The 18,834-nt window shown below is 36.0% G+C and overlaps 1 long non-coding RNA gene across 10 annotated transcripts in view; it reads left to right on the top strand.

Annotated features, from left to right (window-relative positions):
* Positions 1-18,834, top strand: part of LOC144305187 (uncharacterized) — a 214,417-nt gene that overhangs the window by 179,574 nt on the left and 16,009 nt on the right. For 2 of the 10 annotated variants that reach the window (XR_013372235.1, XR_013372242.1), the window contains 2 exons: positions 1,374-1,491; positions 18,657-18,756. The exons of 3 other annotated variants lie outside the window; for them this stretch is intronic. This is a non-coding gene — a long non-coding RNA (uncharacterized LOC144305187). Of the gene's footprint in view, positions 1-1,373; positions 1,882-18,656; positions 18,757-18,834 lie in introns of those variants that run through there. 5 more of the 10 variants (XR_013372238.1, XR_013372237.1, XR_013372241.1 and 2 more) reach the window with 5 other exon arrangements.

Below are 18,834 nucleotides of genomic sequence, written 5' to 3'. Positions count from 1 at the left end.
TTGAAAGACACACATCTAAGCCTCTCTTACTTGGTATCACCAGTGACTTGTTTGGCTTTGTTATATTAATTCTTACTTTCTCCCTTTTCATTGAATACCATTCTAACTGGAAAGTATTAGCTTAAATGATCTAAATAGCCCCATAATTAGTACTGATTCAAATTAGCTGTCTACACAGTACCAATTCAACCCTCTTTATTCAATTGAACTCTGAGGGATTTTTTTTCCCAGATGAGTTGAGGTCCTTTAGCAGTTTCTAACTTTTATATTGTTAGATTTAGACACATCTTAAATTCTTCTAGCCGAGAGTGAGTTTGACTCTGTAAGTTTAGACTATATTAACTGACCATTACATTTTATCCAGATATTTGAAAAGGAGAACAGGAAAATTGGCCAACAGGTAGGGGTAATGCTGCTTCATTTAAGATTTTCAAGTCCCTTTTCTTTACTTCACATAATTTGGTGCATTTTCCCTTATCTTTTTTATTATGAGGTTAGAGCGCCTAAATCAGTGAAAGTATTTCTTGACTCTTTATTATGTGTTAGATATTATGGAAAAAATGAAAAGATTCATAAGGTTCAGTCCCTATCCTAATGAAGCTGACAATAAATTGGGTAGTTTTAAACAAGTAATCATATCATGAGACAGAAAATCTATTAATTTGAACAAATTGTATTGATTATAAAACAAAGTAACATGATACAAGCTGTAGTGGGAACTTCAGAAAGGAAGTTAGGATGTAGGTGTTTAGACTGAGATTTAATGAACAAAAAAGAGTCAAAGAAAAAGAAGAAAGAAGAGAGAGAGAGAAAGAAAGAAGAAAGAAAGAAAGAAAAGAAAGAAAGAAAAGAAAGAAAAGAAAGAAAGAGAAAATGGAAGAAAGAAAGATCTCGAAAAGGGCATTCAGGGAGAAATGATTAAGATGCATGTTGTCCCTGAAACAGAAATAAACGTATTATATTTAAGGAATAGAATTAAGTCTAAAGTTGTTCAAGTATGAGTTCCAGGGATTGTAGCATGAGGTAAGGTCAGAAAACAGAGGTAGACTATAAAATGTCCTGTCTAGTTTTGGTGTAAAGTCTTTTCTAGATTTAGTGGAAAGCCTGGAGAGGGTTTTAAGCAAGGGAGTATACATTTTATACATTACATCCTATGATTCTATGATAAAATTTCATATATATGATGTATTATATATTATAACTGTTATGTATTATATTTTATGTATACAATACATACATTATATTAATAAGTGATTAATTATAAATTAAATAAGCATACTATTCTTTATGGCTAGAGACATAGAATCTAATATTATGAATATTTTTCTTTTATGATTGTTTTGAGGTTCTATTTATTCATCCTTTTTTTGTAGGACCTTGAATATATGGCTATATCTCATGAGATTTTGACATCAAAAGTTATTGAAGAGGCATATTCTGATATGATCCACAGATGTGTTAGAGACAAGTGCTGCTCACCAAATTCACCAGGTGCTCTCCAACATTTTATAATTCTTCTTGCAGTAATGTGGAGGCCAATGGATTATGCATAAGAATTATGAGTATTACTCCTGGACTGAGACAGTTAAGAACCAGTTAAGACCTATGACTTGGAGGTCATATGTTGAGATGGCTGTCTTATGACCAGGTGAATCCTATTTTCTAAGTGAAAATGCTCCCAACGACTGCCAACACATTTTGTAAGGAGGAGTAAACTTTTGGGCTAAGACCTTAAGATCTCTGAAGGCATTTTTATTGTGGTTGCTTAGTGTTACTTTGAATAATAAATAGGCAACCTATTCTTCCAGCGAGCTGAAGAAAATAGCCTAAAGAAGGTCTCATATCCTTAGAAATGCAAGAATTTCTCAATCCTCTCACTATTCTAGGACTCACCAGGTGTAAGGACCTAGCAATCCTTTCATTTGTTTAACAGTTTAAAATTTACATATGGCAACCAGTGAAAGACAAAATTACAAGCAGCAAAATAAAATACATGCACTTATTTTGGATCTTAGGGATTGCAATTCAGGAGAAATTGGAAGTGTGCTCTGGAGAGACACTTTCCAGAGGTTAGAGTTTTTAATAAGGAAGGAGAGAATTTACATAAAATGATTTGAACGAAATGTGATTGGTGCCAGTATAGCTGTGGTTACACTGATCTATATGTGATAGGTTGCTAGGGCTAGCATTAGGTAGAAAGTCCATTCATGTCTATTTTAACATATAGCAGATGCCTTGGCTTTTAACTGAGTTCAGCAAAAATTCCAAGAATTTGAGACAGAAGATGTTCATGAACCCCACTTCCTCAAAGTCCTCCTGGCTCCATTTTAAATAACCTTCTTATCAATGCTTCACTTTATTTTCTTCATTATCACAAAAAACAGTCATACATATTCATACATACATTTACTCATATAAGATCTATTGTGACCCTCATTAGAAAGCAAGAGTGAGAATCATATTTCCTTTTAATCAATAAGGAAACTGATTAATGAGCTTAAATACCCTGATCGATGCACCCAGCTACCAAGAGAGAACTCTTTATTCCACTATAACCCTATGTATGTGTATATGCATGTAAAATATTTATGTACGTAACACACATATGCATAGATGCCTAAATTTAAGTGGTTTTTAGCACAACAGAGAGTAAAATCCTGATATTTCTCCTGATTTCTAAATCTGTCATCTAGAGTACTAATGAATAATATTAGCAGTTTAATTTTCTCCAGCCCACAAAACAGCTGAAGGTTAAGAAAGCTGAGGTATTTTGAAGAAAACAGGGGTCTGAGAGTCACATCTTGGCTGTAAACATGCCAGTTGTATGTCCTTGACCTAGTCAATTACTGTCTACGGGTCTCAGTTTCCTTGTCTATGAAATAAAGGTGCTAGAATAAATAATTCCTAATAACTTTTATGGTTTCAAATGTTATACTTTTATTTTGAAACCACTAGATGATAATCTCAGCAATAGAATTTTACTTCAAGAGCAGTCAAAGATGATTATTATATTTAATGTGGTTTTAAAGAAGCATTTTTATAATTTAAGGAGTTGAATCAGAAGACTCAAGATATGTCTTAAATGGACTTGGAGATTATTTTAAGTCATAGTGTCTTTCAGTAAAACCACTTGAAAAAATTCACTGTTTGAGCTTTAATTTTAAAGGTTATTTTCAAGGGCCATAAGGTGAAGTGCAGTATAAAGACCTAGATTTTCATTGTTCCTTCATTATCAACTTCCTTCCTCATTCTGGGCAAGTAAATTGGTTCTATATTCCTCAGTTAAAGAAAAAAAACAAAAAAACACCAAAAAATTGACTAGAATAATACTTGGCTACTACAAGAAATCATAAATTCTCAGGGGGAGAAATGAAAGCACACATTTATATTCTCTGGCTGATGGCAATTTGAATAATAATTACTTGGTTAGTTTCATTGAGAATCTACTAAGTACTCAGCACTTTCTTTCACTTGGAGGATTTGGAAAAATTAATCTTCCTGGCCTATTCTACACTCTAGTTGCTGCTGCATAATGGTCAAATGAAGGATTCACTTCCAAAAGTCAGTGACTTTTCATCAGCATTATCTCTAGAAAAAATTATGAATAGGTAAAATTCATCTTCCTTGTTCTCAAGTTTCTCTTCCATGACTCAGCTCTTCTTATATCTGCTGTGGGTGCCCCACCAGTCCTATTGGCGGCCAAGTCTGTGTCTGATCACTGGGAGCCAGGCTCTCTGACATACTGCTTTCCCCTACACTCTCCTCAGAAGGGTCTTTTTTGGAGAAAGACCGATAAACATGTTTCTTCAAATATGTAAACAATTGATATCACTTAATGATTTCTTAAGAGGATGTAGTGGATCAAACCATAAGAAAAAAAAACATAAGTTAAATCTGTATCTCTAAGTAGATGAAATGTAAGATTTTATTTTTATTTTTCTAAAGGTTTCACTTACTTATTCATGAAACACACAGAGACATAGGCAGAGGGAGTAGCAGGCTCCATGCGGGATGTGGGATTCCATCCCATGATCCCCGAGATCATGCCCTGAGCGGAAGGCAGATGCTAAACCACTGAGCCACCCAGGTGCCCCCAAATGTCAGGTTTTAAATCAAGTTGGGTGGGAGCAATCCTAATACTTACTGAACATACTGTGTGAGCCCGAAGCTGTGAAAAGTAGTTTTCACATATATTATCTTCTATCTGTACAGTAACCTCATGGTTAGACACTATGCTTTTTTTCTATAGAGATAGAGAATTGTGTTTGGGAAAGATTAAGCAATTTACTGAAGGTTACAAAGTCAGTTAAGTAACAGAACGGGGATTCAGATCCAGGTCTATCTGACTGCAAAATCCACACTTTTCTTCCCATTGCATTTTCATGATTCTGAAATGATGTTTTGAAAAGAGCTGTAAGCCCCTGAGGCTGGCCCTGCTTAAAGCTTTATAGAAGCACACTTTTAACTTTTGTTAATTGCCAAGTAATGCTAAGCTTTAAAACATCTCTCACAGTTCAAACCACTTTTGCCCATCCTGGGTCTCCTATAAACAAAAAAATGCTCTGAAAAAAAAGAAGAAAAATGAAAGAAAAACAGTTTATAACACCTACAAACACGATTGGTTGGTTACTTGATAGTTGGTTACTTGAAATTCCAGACCTATTGTTTTCTTGCTCATTTAATGTAACTTTTACAAAAATATAAACCATAGTGAAAATAATACCGATCCTTCCTGGATAGGCCAACCAACTGGATTTACTACACTTCCATCTTTTACTGCTTTAGAATATCTTTTTCTCAAGCTTGAAATATTGGAAGTCTAAAGGAGGATCAGGAAAATTAGCAGTGAGTTTAAGAGCATATATTCAAATATAGAGAACTGAAAGAACAAAATAATGTTTTATGTTAAGCCACAGTTCAAATTAGTATTATTTTATATAATACATAATATAAAATCTTACATCTTATACTAATGTAAAATTATATTAATGCAAAAATATTTGCAAGGCCCTCCTCTGTAAAACCATTCCTTCTTGCCACCTCCACCCACCACTCAATTAGATTATTCTGTGGATCCAGGGACTTTCCATTATATTTAGTTTGACCTCTTACTCTTTTTCCCAATCATGCCATACCCTACATTTCTCTATTGAATTTTAAACTGCTAGTAAGTACACAGTATAGGTCTTTGTCATGCTGATAGTTTCTAGTATATAACATACTATACAATGTTGGTGTTCAACAGTTGTTTATTTAATTAAGTAACAAAAAATATTAACTTTACATAGTATCTATTGATATGAAGTCATGTAGTCCTATAATGAGTGTTAATTTACTAATGACCTTGCAATTTTTAATTTAATTCATTTTAATATGTTTATTATTTATTTTAAATAATGAAAATTTAAAGTAGTGACACCCACAAAGCCAGTACCATTGAAAATGTTTAGTATAACCAGAACCCTGCTGAGAAACATAAGATTATGAGATTCACAGAGAGTTTTATAGATTTTCCAATTTAATTCATTTATCAAATATTAATTAAACATCTAAAATATTCCAGGTACAATATTAAGCCCTGGGGACTCAAAGATTAATAATATAGCATGATACCCAACCTTAAGAAGCTTACAGCTTTTGGGGCAAGACACAACATTCATCAATTCACTGAATAATGTGTGGAGATTAAGTTAGAGATTAATGCAATGCTATGCGGTGCTTAGGGGGAGTGTGATTCGAGCCTGAAGGGCTTCCTGGAGTGGAGTGGTACAGACATGTGAAAGTGAGAGTACATGTTTTGCAAACTATAAATACTATGCAAATATAGGCAAGTATTATTGAAATATGTTTTTGCGAAGAGCTCTGCCTGTAGGAAAAGACGGTTAAATAATCTGAAGTGAAAAATGACTAGTCATTATTTGCTAACACTCATACTGCTCTTTCCATGAATGGAATTGCTGGAATACTACCTAGTGACTAGTGTTAAGATAATGTCCAGAATAAACAAAAACAGAAAAAATTACTGTTGCATTTGGCACAGAATTTAACTTTTAAATCATGTGGTTTAGTGCTATGCATCATAAATATTAAATAATGTACATTCAGTGACAGTCACTAACTTGGTCATTGCTTCCAAATAGTATTAGGACCTTAATTCCATGCACATTAGAGAAAAGTTCATTGATATGCCTTAAAGTTATGTGTACCTAATTTAATGCATGTACTCATCAAATCATAAAGGAAAAGAAAACTGCAACTTAAAATCAACAACATACATATGTTGTAATGGTTGGTCCTGTTCTTTTGACACTGGTTTTAATTGTAGAAAATAGAGCTTCAGGTCCAGTTCCACACATAAGCAATATCTATACTTTGACTTCCACAATACTAATGTTGAGAATGGCTCTTCATTAAAGTTCTTACAATATGATGTGGATGACTTCAGCCAGGATTCATCTTTAGTCAGCAATCTCCTGGTGAGCTGAAGAACGCCAGTTTAAATGTGACATCAAGTGATAAATCTTGAAACCTAACTTGGTCACATAAAGGTAAGGGTAGCACAGCTGCATTATTGAAATATGCATTAAAATGCATTTATGTCAATTACTGATGTGATTTGGAACATAAAAATTCTTAGTTTTATATCAACAATTCCACCAACTACAAATAAGTATAGTATGTTTTCCTCTAGCAAAACTTTAACTTCTAAGTTTGCTATGTTGGTATCATCCTTGTATGATCGCACATGTTCTCTCTTAAAACTACCTTGAAATATTTGATTTTTGCAATGTGCTCTGAGCTCATGCACCCTTCTTTTGGTGCTAATAGGATGATTAAAAGAAATTAAGCTCACGGGTGCCTGGCTGGCTCAGCTGATAGATTGTAAGTGTGAGCCCCACATTGGGAGTAGAAATTACTCCAAAAAATAAAGAAAAAATTAAAGAAAAATCAAACCTCAATATAGGCATAGAAATTGTGTTTCAAGGCATACTTCAGTGTTCAAGAAGTATATGCTGCTATTAATATTTTAAGTTGAACATAAATAAATAAATAAATAAATAAATAAATAAATAAAACATCAAAATGAGAACTCAAATATAAAATTCACCATAAGCAACTCATCAATGTTTGAGAACGTTCAACAGAAAAGCATATACTTCCATTTGGGAATAAGCAATTAAAAATAAAGGAAAAGTTTATAAATTGTTATTTATTTATTTATTATCCCTGGGAGTACCATTTAATCCAATTTTGATGTGGGTGTCCCAAGTAAAAAAAGATGCCATTGTCCCAAGCCACATGTATTAATTTCCATACCAACTTTATCTAGAGTGTGAAAGAGAAAGTGGAAGGATTTGAAAAATATGAAACACTGTTAACTAGCAACTTCATTCTTCATTACAAGTCCTTTTCACGTAGTGAATATAATCGAAACCAACTACTATGGATTGGAGAACTCCATATGTTTCAGGCCAGTATAGAGGAAGGTGTTCGCATCAATCATAGAATCAATAGTTCGAATGTTTAATTGATTTGAATTTAAAGCAGTAGCTCTGACTCACTTTTAGGCTAGAGATAACCTAAGTTTTAGCCACGCCAACAAAGCACTGCTCCGTGACACTAGCATCGCTGAACAAAATAATAGAAGCCTGATAATTAGATGATCAGCAGAATTACAGGCTGTTGGCCATTAGCAGTTTAGGCAGATGTAATGTGTATTGATATGGTGTCATTATCCGAGTGAGTATAGGGACAGAACAAACACCAAAATTATTTTGCTGAGTCAGCTTGCTTCATCCTGGTAACATGAAATATTTGATAATCTAAGCCATTACATTATTGGTACAAAATGATTTTATTAGATCTCTATCATGAGTCCAAATTTCTCTTAAAATTCACTTGGGAAATTTTCTTTTTAGATATGCAAAAGTTTTTTCCATACTTCTTCTAAGTGCACTTTGGCTTTGTTTTTTGAAATTATTTTAAACTTAACAAAATATTTAGATATACAAGTAATAAAAAAAAAAGAAAGAAAAATAGGATAAATATCTATGTACCTACCACATGGCTTAAGAATAAATTATTGTTGGATTTGACACCTGTAGAGTATCACTATCACTTCCTGAGTATATTCTCCTTTATTCTTACCAGAGGAAATCATGATTTTGTTTCTTATCAATCCCTTTATAATTATATTACATGTATTTCTCTATTAGCGTTCTCCAGAGAAACAGAGCCAATAGGATATATATCACATATATTTTATGAGTGTGTATATGTACATGTATATATGTGTGCTCCAGAATCAAATATTGAATAGTCTGCTCTTTGCACATTACATTTCCTCCATGTTTTTATCATATCCATATTTAAATAATTCCGTATCTGCACTTTCTGTTCTGTTCTGTTGGCTGACTTTTTTATTCTTCAACCGATGCTAGACTATCTTAATAAAGCTCTTACATAAGTCTTGCTCTCTATAAGGTGTTTCCACATATTAATGTTAGCTACTCTGTTCTCTTTATACTCAGTGTAAATTATAGAATCAGCATCTCATCTTAAGTTCCATAAAAAAAAAATCAAACAAATAAACATAAAAACCTGTTGAGGCTTTGAAGAACTTCATAGATTAATTTGTGGAAAATTCATGTTTTTTACCATGTCAGCTCTTAATTTTTCATGAATACTTATTTATTTAGGTCTCCTCCATTTACTTAGGTCTTACTTAATGTTTCTCAATACAATTTTATCTATTTTATCATGAGAATCTTGCATATATTTTGTTCGATTTTGTATGTTTAAGATTTTGTTGCTGGGCAGCCCCGGTGGCGCAGCGGTTTAGCGCCGCCTGCAGCCCAGGGCGTGATCCTGGAGACCCTGGATCGAGTCCCACGTCAGGCTCTCTGCATGGAGCCTGCTTCTCCCTCTGCCTGTGACTCTGTCTCTCTCTCTCCCTGTGTGTCTCTACGAATAAATAAATAAAATCTTTAAAAAAAAAAAAAGATTTTGTTGCTATTGAAAATATATTTGGGGGGCATCTGGGTAACTCAGTCAGTTAAGTATCAGCCTTCAGCTCAGATCATGAGGGTCCTGGGATTGAGCTCCTCCCTGCTCAGCAGGGAGCCTGCTTCTCCCTTTCCCTCTGCTGCTTGCTCCCCCTGCTTGTGCTGTCTTTTTCTCTCTCTTTCAAATAAATAAATAAAATCTTAAGAAAAAAAGATATGTGTTTTGAAATGAAAAGTTTTAAACTAAGCTTCTTTCTTAAACTAAAAATATAAAACTTTTAAAAGAAAACATAAAAAATGCCTCATGTTATTTCATTTGGCAAAACATTATTCTAGATGTCCCTGTGATGATGTTTTTGGATGAGATTAACAGTTAAATTGGAGGACTTTGAGTAAAGCAGACGGCCCTCTGTAATGTGAGTGGGCCTCCACCAATCAGTTGAAGATCTTACTAGAACAAAAAATTGACCCCCTCCAACCCAGGTGAAATTCTCCCAGCTGGTGGCCTTTGGACTGCTCTTTCTCGGGGCTCTAGCTTGACTGCCCACCTGCAGATTTTAGATTTGTCAATCTCCGTAAGGAATGATCCAATTCCTTAAAGTAAATCTCTCTGTCTATATATACACATCCTATTAGTTCTGTTTCTCTGTAGAAACCCTGACTAACACTAGACTAGATCAAAAGCACGTTCCATAAAAGAAAAAAGATAAATTGGACTATACCAAAATTAAAAACTTCTGCTCTGCAAAAGACACTGCCAGGAACATGAGAAGAAAAATCACAGAATGGGAGAATGTATTTGTAAATTATATATCTGACAGGGGTTTTATCTTGGACATGTAAATAGTTCTCAGAATTCAACAACACAATAACAACAGAATTCCAAAAAATGGGCAAAATATTTGAATAAACATTTCATCAAAGGACATAAATAGATGACAACTTAGCACATGAAAAGATGCACAACATTACTATTAATTAGGGAGATTAAGTTAGTACTGCAATGAGTTACCACTGCATACCTACTAAAATGTTGCAGAGGGGAAATCTGACAATACCAAGTGCTGTCAAAGATCAAGAACATCCTTTAACTCTTGTACATTGCTGACCAATATTCAAAATAGTGCAACCACATTAGAAAACAGTATGGATGCTTCTCTTATAGTTAACTGTGCACTTACATCACCCAGCCATTTGACTCCTAAGATTATTGCCCAAAGGAAATGAATACTTAAGTTCACATAAAAACCTGTATGTCAACGTTGACAGCAGCTTTGTTTAAAATAGACAAAAACTAGAAATAATCCAAACATACTTCAACTGGTGAATGGAAAAATAAATTGTGGTAAAGCTATATAAAGTAATAAGAAGGAATCAGCTATTGATGTACGCAACAACATGAATGAATCGCAACTGCTTTTGGGTTAGTAAATGTTGTCAGAACTAAAAGTCTGATTCTGGAGCACCTGGGTGGCTCAGTCAGTTAAGTGTTCGCCTTTGGCTCAGGTCATGATCCCAGGGTCCTGAGATTGAGCCCTAAGTCAGGCTCCCTGCTCAGTGGGGACCCTATTTCTCCCTCTCTCCCCTGCAGTGCTCCCTCGCTATCTCTCTGTCTCTCTCAAATAAATAAAATCTTAAAAAAATAAAAATCTGATTCTGTCTGATTCCATTTATAAGACGTTCAAAAATGGCAAAACCACCTGGACAGAGAGTACATCAGTGGATGCGGAGGTTGATTGGGGTGAGAGATTGCTTACAAAGAGGCAACACAAGGGAAATTTTAATATGAAGGAATGATCCTGTATCATAACTGTATTAGTAACTACATAACTCTGATGAAATTCATAAAATGGTACATGACAAAGAATATACTGTATGCCAATGAAAAACCTAAAGCATGAAAAAAGTATGTCTGTAGTATTTTTATTCAACTTTCCTATCTGAGCTTTTGTGTATTAAGTTAAAACCTTTTATTTCTGATTCCTAAGTGAGGAGCCTTATGATAGTTGATATAGATACTTTCCCAAGGAAAGAAGCTGGGATAAGAAAAACTAATTAAAAATGGAAATGCCCCCTTCATGTCAAGTACAACATTATGCACTTTATATCTATTTACATACTCTTGATAAAATCCCCGTCAAATATATAATTTACAAATACATTCTCCCATTCTGTGACTTGTCTTCTAATTCTCCTTTAGTGGAGTGAAAGTTTTAAATTTTGGTCGGATCTAATTTCCCTGTCACAGCAACTCTACAAGGTAAGTTGTTATCCATACACCTATTTATCATGTATAGAGAGCAGGAAACTGAGGCTTGAGAGGGTAACAGGTAAATGCCTGACTCGACATTTCTATAATCCCCATTACAACATTATGAGGCACTTATTTATTATTAATCAGGGTCCTTGTAATTTGTGGATGAAGGATGGGAGGCAGATGAGGTATTTTGATTGCTGTGTCTTTGTTTTTCCTTTTTTTTCCCAAAGTGACCAACTGTGTGGCACATAAGACAAGTGACCTTGATGAGAGGATGTAACTTAATGGAATCCCTCCCTTCAGGAAATCCTTTGTCTTTCCGGAGCTCTCCTAGCAGGTGGCAGCAGTATATCCACAGCCACGTTACCACTGAAGTGACATACTGTTAACAAAATATTAGGTGCTTTCTTTTGGCTATTGCTTTCAATGTTCCAGAGACATCAAATGTGTAATCATCCAAAAGTAGTTTGATAATCATCAAATTACTTTTCTGTGAAGAACAAAGCTTGATGTTGACCCTGTTTTTTCAATATGTGTTGACAAGTGCCCAGGCAAATGGAAAATATTTCTTGGAGAAAATCTGGGTCATCGGATCGTCTAAATAATCATCCACTTTGCAAGCCGTACTTTCTATGTTTTTATTAATATTTGGTGTGGGCTGCCTACAAACCTTTCTGTGAAACTCTGTGAACACAGGGTTGGTGGGATAGTGTTGCTCTGTCAGGGTAGGTACACATGTCCATTTTGTGTCATGTATGTAGTAAGTAGGAGACAGGGTTAGGGAATGAGGGAAGGACGGTCCTGTTAGCCGCAGCCCCGGGGCAGAGCTCAGACAGTTGGAATTCCAAGGCAAAACCTTTCAGACAGGCCTGAGACCGAATCTCACAAAAGTTAAAGGGTACGCTGGGCAGTCTAGAATGAAGGAAGCAACAGCTCACAGAGCCAGGGAAGCTGGAAAGGGAGGCCAGAGAATAGTCCTGCCAGGCACTTGGCACCAAAAAGACAATAGGTGGGACAAAACCTAGGCAATAGCCTTCCTAATGCCTTTCCCACCAGGCGGGACACTGTTTCTGAGCAAAATAATCCAAAACTCAAGTGTGGAAGCAGGCAGGGAGCACTGGTTGGTTGGAGAGAGAAATGTACTTGGATAGAGAAGAGGCAAATCTAGACAGCATACTATGATTATTTGGAAACTTATTCTTGTGATTTTGAATTAAGAACTTGGTGTGATTGTTTTCATTTAAACTTGGAAGTTATCATTTTGTTTTGTCTTCTCTTTTTTGCCACATGAACTAGAGAGGATTATCTTCCTGACCCAGAGTCAAATTTTAAAACAACAAAAGAACACCCATTAACCTGGTCTGATTTGCTTGAGCCAGTGCTAGTTTTCATCCTTGCTTTATGTTAACTGAATCCCTTACCTTTACCTCTAAAGCCAGCAGGTGTAAGCGAGACAGTCTATTAGGAATATTAATGTGTGTGCGGTTGTTCCTTAATTTCCTCTCCTCCCATTTAAGCAGGTAGCCAGGCCTACATGTTCATTGCCTTAGATAATTTCATAGGCAAGAAATCAGATCACAGCCTCATTTTCTTTGTTCGGTAAAGGCCACACATAGTGAAGAGACTGGATAGAGAGTGAAAAGGGAGAGAATGCTCAGAAATCACCAATAAAGAAAGGCCGATTGGCCCTGCCATTTGTGGGCGCGTGTGACCTGTTTTGTTGCAAAGCCCTGCAGAGAAGGAAAGACCTCAGAGGGGAAAGACCACGTGGCATGTGGTGGGAAGGCTGGACCCAGGACAGAGCCACCAGCCTTTGCAGAGATGCCTGCGCCCTCAAGAGTAGCTCAGAGGCCATAGGTAATGGGTATAGCAGCAGCCGTTATAATGCTGGTAGAGTCTGAAGGCCCTACCCATATTTCAAAAGTTATGTAATCTTCCCAACTGGGGGGCTGTCTTATTGAAAGGAAGGGCCTCAGCACTGATTGAAATAGATTTCTTTAAGAGATTTTTATTATTTATTCATGAGAGACAGAGAGAGAGAGAGAGAGAGGCAGAGGGAGAAGCAGGCTCCATGCAGGAAGCCTGATGTAGGACTTGAACCCGGGTCTCCAGGATCATGCCCTGGGCCGAAGGCAGGCGCTAAACCACTGAGCCACCCAGGGATCCCCCTAAAATAGTTTTTTTTTAAAGATTTTATTTTAAAGATTTTATTTATTTATTTATTTATTTATTTATTTATTTATTATCCGCTGAGCCACCCAGGGATCCCCCTAAAATAGGTTTTTTTTAAAGATTTTATTTATTGGGGAGCCCTGGGTGGCTCAGCGGTTTAGTGCCTACCTTCGGCCCTGGGCATGATCCTGGAGTCCTGGGATGGAGTCCCACATTGGGCTTCCTGCATGGAGCCTCTCTCTCTCCGTCTCCCTATCTCCCTCTCTCTCTCTCTCTCTCAAATAAATAAATGAAATTTAAAAATAATAATTTATTTATTTATTCATGATAATAACCAGAGACAGAGGCAGAGACATAGGCCAAGGGAGACGCAGGCTCCCTCTCGGGAGCCCAATGCGGGACTGGACCCTGAGATCATGACCTGAGCCGAAAGCAGATGCTCAACCACTGAGCCACCCAGGTGCCCCTAAAATAGAATTTTCTTTCAGAGGGTAGAAGAATAAACAAGGGAGAGGCTTGGAGGCAGTTTTAGGTGGACTTAAAGAGATCTTAAAACACTTTTGTTTCTTGCTCTCCAGAGTTTGCAGATTAATATTCACTCAGGGTCTGTGCTTGATAATAATACTTTACATATTAAATCAACAGGGTTAAATTGACAAAGAATTTCAAGGATCCCACATAGTACTACTGTTCTTATTTAGATTGAATTATTATTTTCAAACAGATTGGAATATAATGGTCTTTAGACCATTTTTAGATTTGTAGAATTTTAGTGGGAGGAAGGACCAATTTAAGCCAACTTTTTTTTTTTTTTCCAAATTAAAAAGAATCTGAAATCCGAAGTCCTAAAATGACCTTAGAGATCACACAGGTTGAGTGGGGCAGTTGGGACCAGAGCTCCCACCTCCTGGCACGCAGCCCCAGCACTACCTGCCTTCCCACATTATGTTCATAAAGCACCCAAGCCGGTCTGGCTCTGCTTCAAAAAGTGATAAATTGAGAGGAGGAAACCTCTGCCTTCATTTAGGGCAAATTTGTCTGCTGCAGTCAGAAACTAATGTTCCTTCAATTGCTTGTCTACGGAATGGTTTTATTCTTCACAGTGAGCCCCTAAGGGTGTCAGATCTGTGGTTGTGACAAGTCATCTAGCCCTGCTCCCCTCAATCCCCAAGTTGGGGGTCGAGGGGAGAAATTCTGGTTGTCTGTGGGAGGGCCAGCCCCGTGGAAACAGAACAAAAAATCGCTCCAGGTTTTACCTGTGGGCCGCTGTGTCTTAGAGACTGTTACAACAAAACAAAACTGAGAGTAGGCCTGAAACCCTCCAAGCAGACAAAACCATTTAAGCCACTTAAGCAAAATTAAATCTAGCATATTCCATGAATATAAGTGAAACTTCACTTAGAGGATTTCTGATAATCAGAACAAACTTAAGTCACCCTCCTAAACTGGTGTAAGGTAATTGTACCCAATGCCCTGCTGCCGAGAAGCCCGCGCTGTCACAACCAGGCACAGTGAAGGTTTTCACTCGAAAAGCCCTCCTGTTACCCCAGGCATCTGGGCGTCATAACCCCCCAGTTCGCACAGTGACTTTGCTGTGTGCACAATAAGATGCTTCCTGAATACTATTTTACTGATCCGGCTATAATTGTCTCCGGATTTTTGACCAGACAAAGGGTGTATCCTAGAGCCATCATTCCATATCTGCCATGTTTCTTCAACCTGCATTACTCTCTCCTTCCTCTGCTTTCACCCTCCTCCCCACCTGTCTACAATTCATTTTTCCAAAGTTTAGTCTAAACTTTTTATCAGTGCAGGCAACTGTTTTGAAAGGCACGCTCCGCCATCTGATCCTCAATGAGATTTCTGGTCTCTACTATCCAGTTCTAATTTATCCTCTACTGGTTGTTGTACTGGTCATCGTTTCATGGGTATCTGATTCTCCCCCCTAGGCTGTGACCTTTGGTTCTCATTTCTGAGTAACTACCAAACACTCAGTAGAACACTTTAAACCTTGTAAAGTTTTAAAAAATGTTTCTTGATGGGCTTATTGACATTACATTAAAGGGTCAGTTAAATAGTCTGTATCTAATTTTAAAAAGAACAGAGCAATAACACAACTCTACAAAGTAGCTGTTCCCCCTCTAGCAGGTTGCAGAAATAGAAAAATTCATAGTCTTCCACAAGGGCAATTAAGAGATTTTTCTGCTGTATTACTATGTTAAGCTTTTATTTATTTATTTATTGGGGGATGGGGGAGAAAGAGAGCGAAAACCAGAGTCTTTAAGCAGACTCCTTGCTGAGTGTGGAGCCCCATGAGGGGCTCAAAGCAAGGCTCCATCTCAAGATCATGACCTGAATGAAACCAAGAGTGAAACTGACTTAGCCAGCTAGGTGTCCCTCTGCTGTATTATTTTGAAAATTGTTTCTTTGAAAAAAAAAATTGTTTCATTGAATTAACTCCCTTAGAAACACCATTAGTTTCAGTTCTCCAAACTATTCTAGGTAGAACGAGTGTAAAGAATTATAACTCGGTGTTTTCAAGAATTTGATAAATATTTTATGGTCTTTGCTTTTACTACTATACCATTTCTTCTGTGAATCGAACTCTGATTTGGCTTAGTTTGAATTACTCTAGTCTGGTTTGGTTTGGGTAAATTTTTTTGTTTGGTTTAATTTTACTATTGGACCTTAGCTATTAAAATCTATTAGTAAAAAAAAAAAAAAGTAAATTTTCACCCAGAATGTCTAGTATATTTATGAACCCTGTATATATACTAGCATATTACATCAGTGGTAAATCCAAGAAAGGCAAAATTCCTTTTTAGCTGTTAGCTATGGTTTTAAAATAAGTCTTAGAAATAAATGCATCCTCTTTCATTTTCACATTCAATTTTATAGAATATTTTAGAGCTGAATTGGTGAAATTCACCATCATCTTGAATTAGATATTGTTCTTTTGGCTCAAAAAAGGATACTTCTATCTTAATGCATACCCCATGTCAATCATTACTTGGAAGTGTCATCATGACCACCATGTAAGCAATTAAATTTTTTTTGAGCAGTTACTATACCAGGCACTGTGTTTACCATTTCTAAGTGTTATCTGATTTAATACAGTACCTTAATATAAGTATTATCTAATTTAATACAGGTAACTTAATATAGACATAATTTTAAGAAATTAAGTAACTTGGGGCACCTGGATGGCTTAGTCAGTTAAGCATCTGCCTTGGGCTCAGGCCATGATCCCAGGGTCATGGGATCAAGCCCTGCATCAGCTTCCTGTTCAGCAGGGAGCTTGTTTCTCCCTCTCCCCTCTGCTCCTGCTCCCTCTCACTATCTTTCCCTCTCAAACAAATAAACAAAATCTTAAAAATAAATAAAATAAGTAACTTGACCAAAGTTTTATAGTTACTAAAAGTAATGAAGCTAAGCCTTCATCTTGGGTTGATCTGACCACAAAGTCACAGTCTTAGCTATGAAGTTAGCCAGTACTTTATTCTTATTCTGCTAAACATGTCTACTAAAACGAGCATACTCAACATAAATTCAGTGCATTTAAAATCTCCTTTACCTGTGCTTGCTCTCCTTTCTCTTCCTTTTCCTCTTACTTTCTTTTCTTTAAAGTGTTTGTGAAAAACAGAGCCATTAATCAGTACATTTATATTCTCAATGATACATTTGCATTATGTTTCTAATTTAATGTGTCTCCTGGAGCACTTGGGTGGCTCAGTGATTGAGCATCTGCCTTTGGCTCAGGTCATGATCCCAGGGTCCTGCATGAGGCTTCCCACAGGGACCCTGCTTCTCCCTCTGCCTATGTCTCTGCCTCTCTCTGTGCCTCTCATGAATAAATACATAAAAATCTTTAAAAAATAAATTAATGTATTTCCATTTAAATCAATGCATTTTTAGTAAAATCAAGCAAATGTAATATATTTTCAAAGAATTGTTTACCTACGTTATTTATCTAATTTAACAGATTAAAGAAGATTTAAGCCATCATATCAGTAAATTCTTCTTTTTAGCTCAACAACCATCTTTTAATACCTTCAACATTTGGCAGAGGAATTTAGCAAAAATGATTATTGTATCTTGAATTGAATTACTTGTAAGCAAATAAAAAATGAAGACAATTAAATTCATGTGCTGTGTAGACTTCAATGCAAATCTTGCAATAATCGCATTTAACTTTGAATTCTTGCTTAACAATTGCATCCCTGTGAGAATTACCGAGAGAATTGTGAAGGGAAAAAATACACATTCAATTTCCAAACAAAAGGAAGTTATTTTAAAAGTTTTGGAATATGGTTGCATATTGAAACACAGCATTGTTTACCGTTAATAAATGAAAGCCAATTGATTTAAACAGGTAGTCTCAAAGTTGACTCCTTATACTATGTCCCTTGTATTTGAGCTCAAGACTTGATGCTCAACAGGGAACAGGAATTGCAGATGGAGATGAGGGTGGAGGATGGAGTGGTTTTAAGGACTGCAGAGCAGGATATAACCTAAAGAATTCCATACAATCCCCAAGTTATTTCTTCTTGCTGGCTTGAATGAAAAAAAAGTAATTTAGTAAAAGAATTATGATTTGATTCATAATAAAAAAGAATTCAGCTGAAACTGTCTAAGCTCATAAATCATAATACAAGCTATCAAATTAGAAGGATTCAAGAACCCAGACTAGCCTTGAGTTCTCACTGGAGGTGTAGAGTCCTTCCTTTAGCCTAGTGGTTTTTGAAGATGTTGTCCATAAATGGCTTAATAAAAATACAGACTCCTGACATTACTGGGCTACTGAGTCAAAATACCCATGGGATAGCCCAGGAATCTCTATTTTAGTGAGTACCTTGAGTGATTTTTAAAACTATAGCAAAGCACTAAAGTACAGAAATCTCCAGTGTGTATCTGGGATGCATATTTACATATGAATCTACTCAGGTAACTGCCATTCAGAATCAAGATATAGCAAATTTCCATTACCTTAAAAGATATGTCATGCTGCTTTTCAGGTAATAACACAGCCAGAGGAAATATACCACGATTTGCCTTATCTTAAAATACATACAAGTGGAATAAATGGTATTTTGTTTTTTGTAACGGATAGGCTCCTTTCAACATTGTATATATAAGATCCATCCATGTTATTGAGCATATGAATAGATATTCTGTTTTAATTGATTTATAGTTGAGTGATGGCTATTTGCATAATTTTCCAGGTGATTCTTATGGACCAAAGTTGACCCTTGAACCATGCAAGTTTGAATTGCACAGGTCTACCTCTACATGGAATTTTTTTCAATAAATACAGTACAGTGCTATAAATACATTTTGTCTTTCTTATGACTTTCTTAATAAGCTTACCTAATTGAAACAATAGAGTATAGAATACATATG

The sequence above is a fragment of the Canis aureus genome, chromosome 35, assembly GCF_053574225.1.
Source record: "Canis aureus isolate CA01 chromosome 35, VMU_Caureus_v.1.0, whole genome shotgun sequence".
Lineage (NCBI taxonomy): Eukaryota > Metazoa > Chordata > Mammalia > Carnivora > Canidae > Canis > Canis aureus.
Note: the sequence above shows the minus strand (reverse complement) of the source record. Positions and strands in the feature narration are given on the sequence as shown.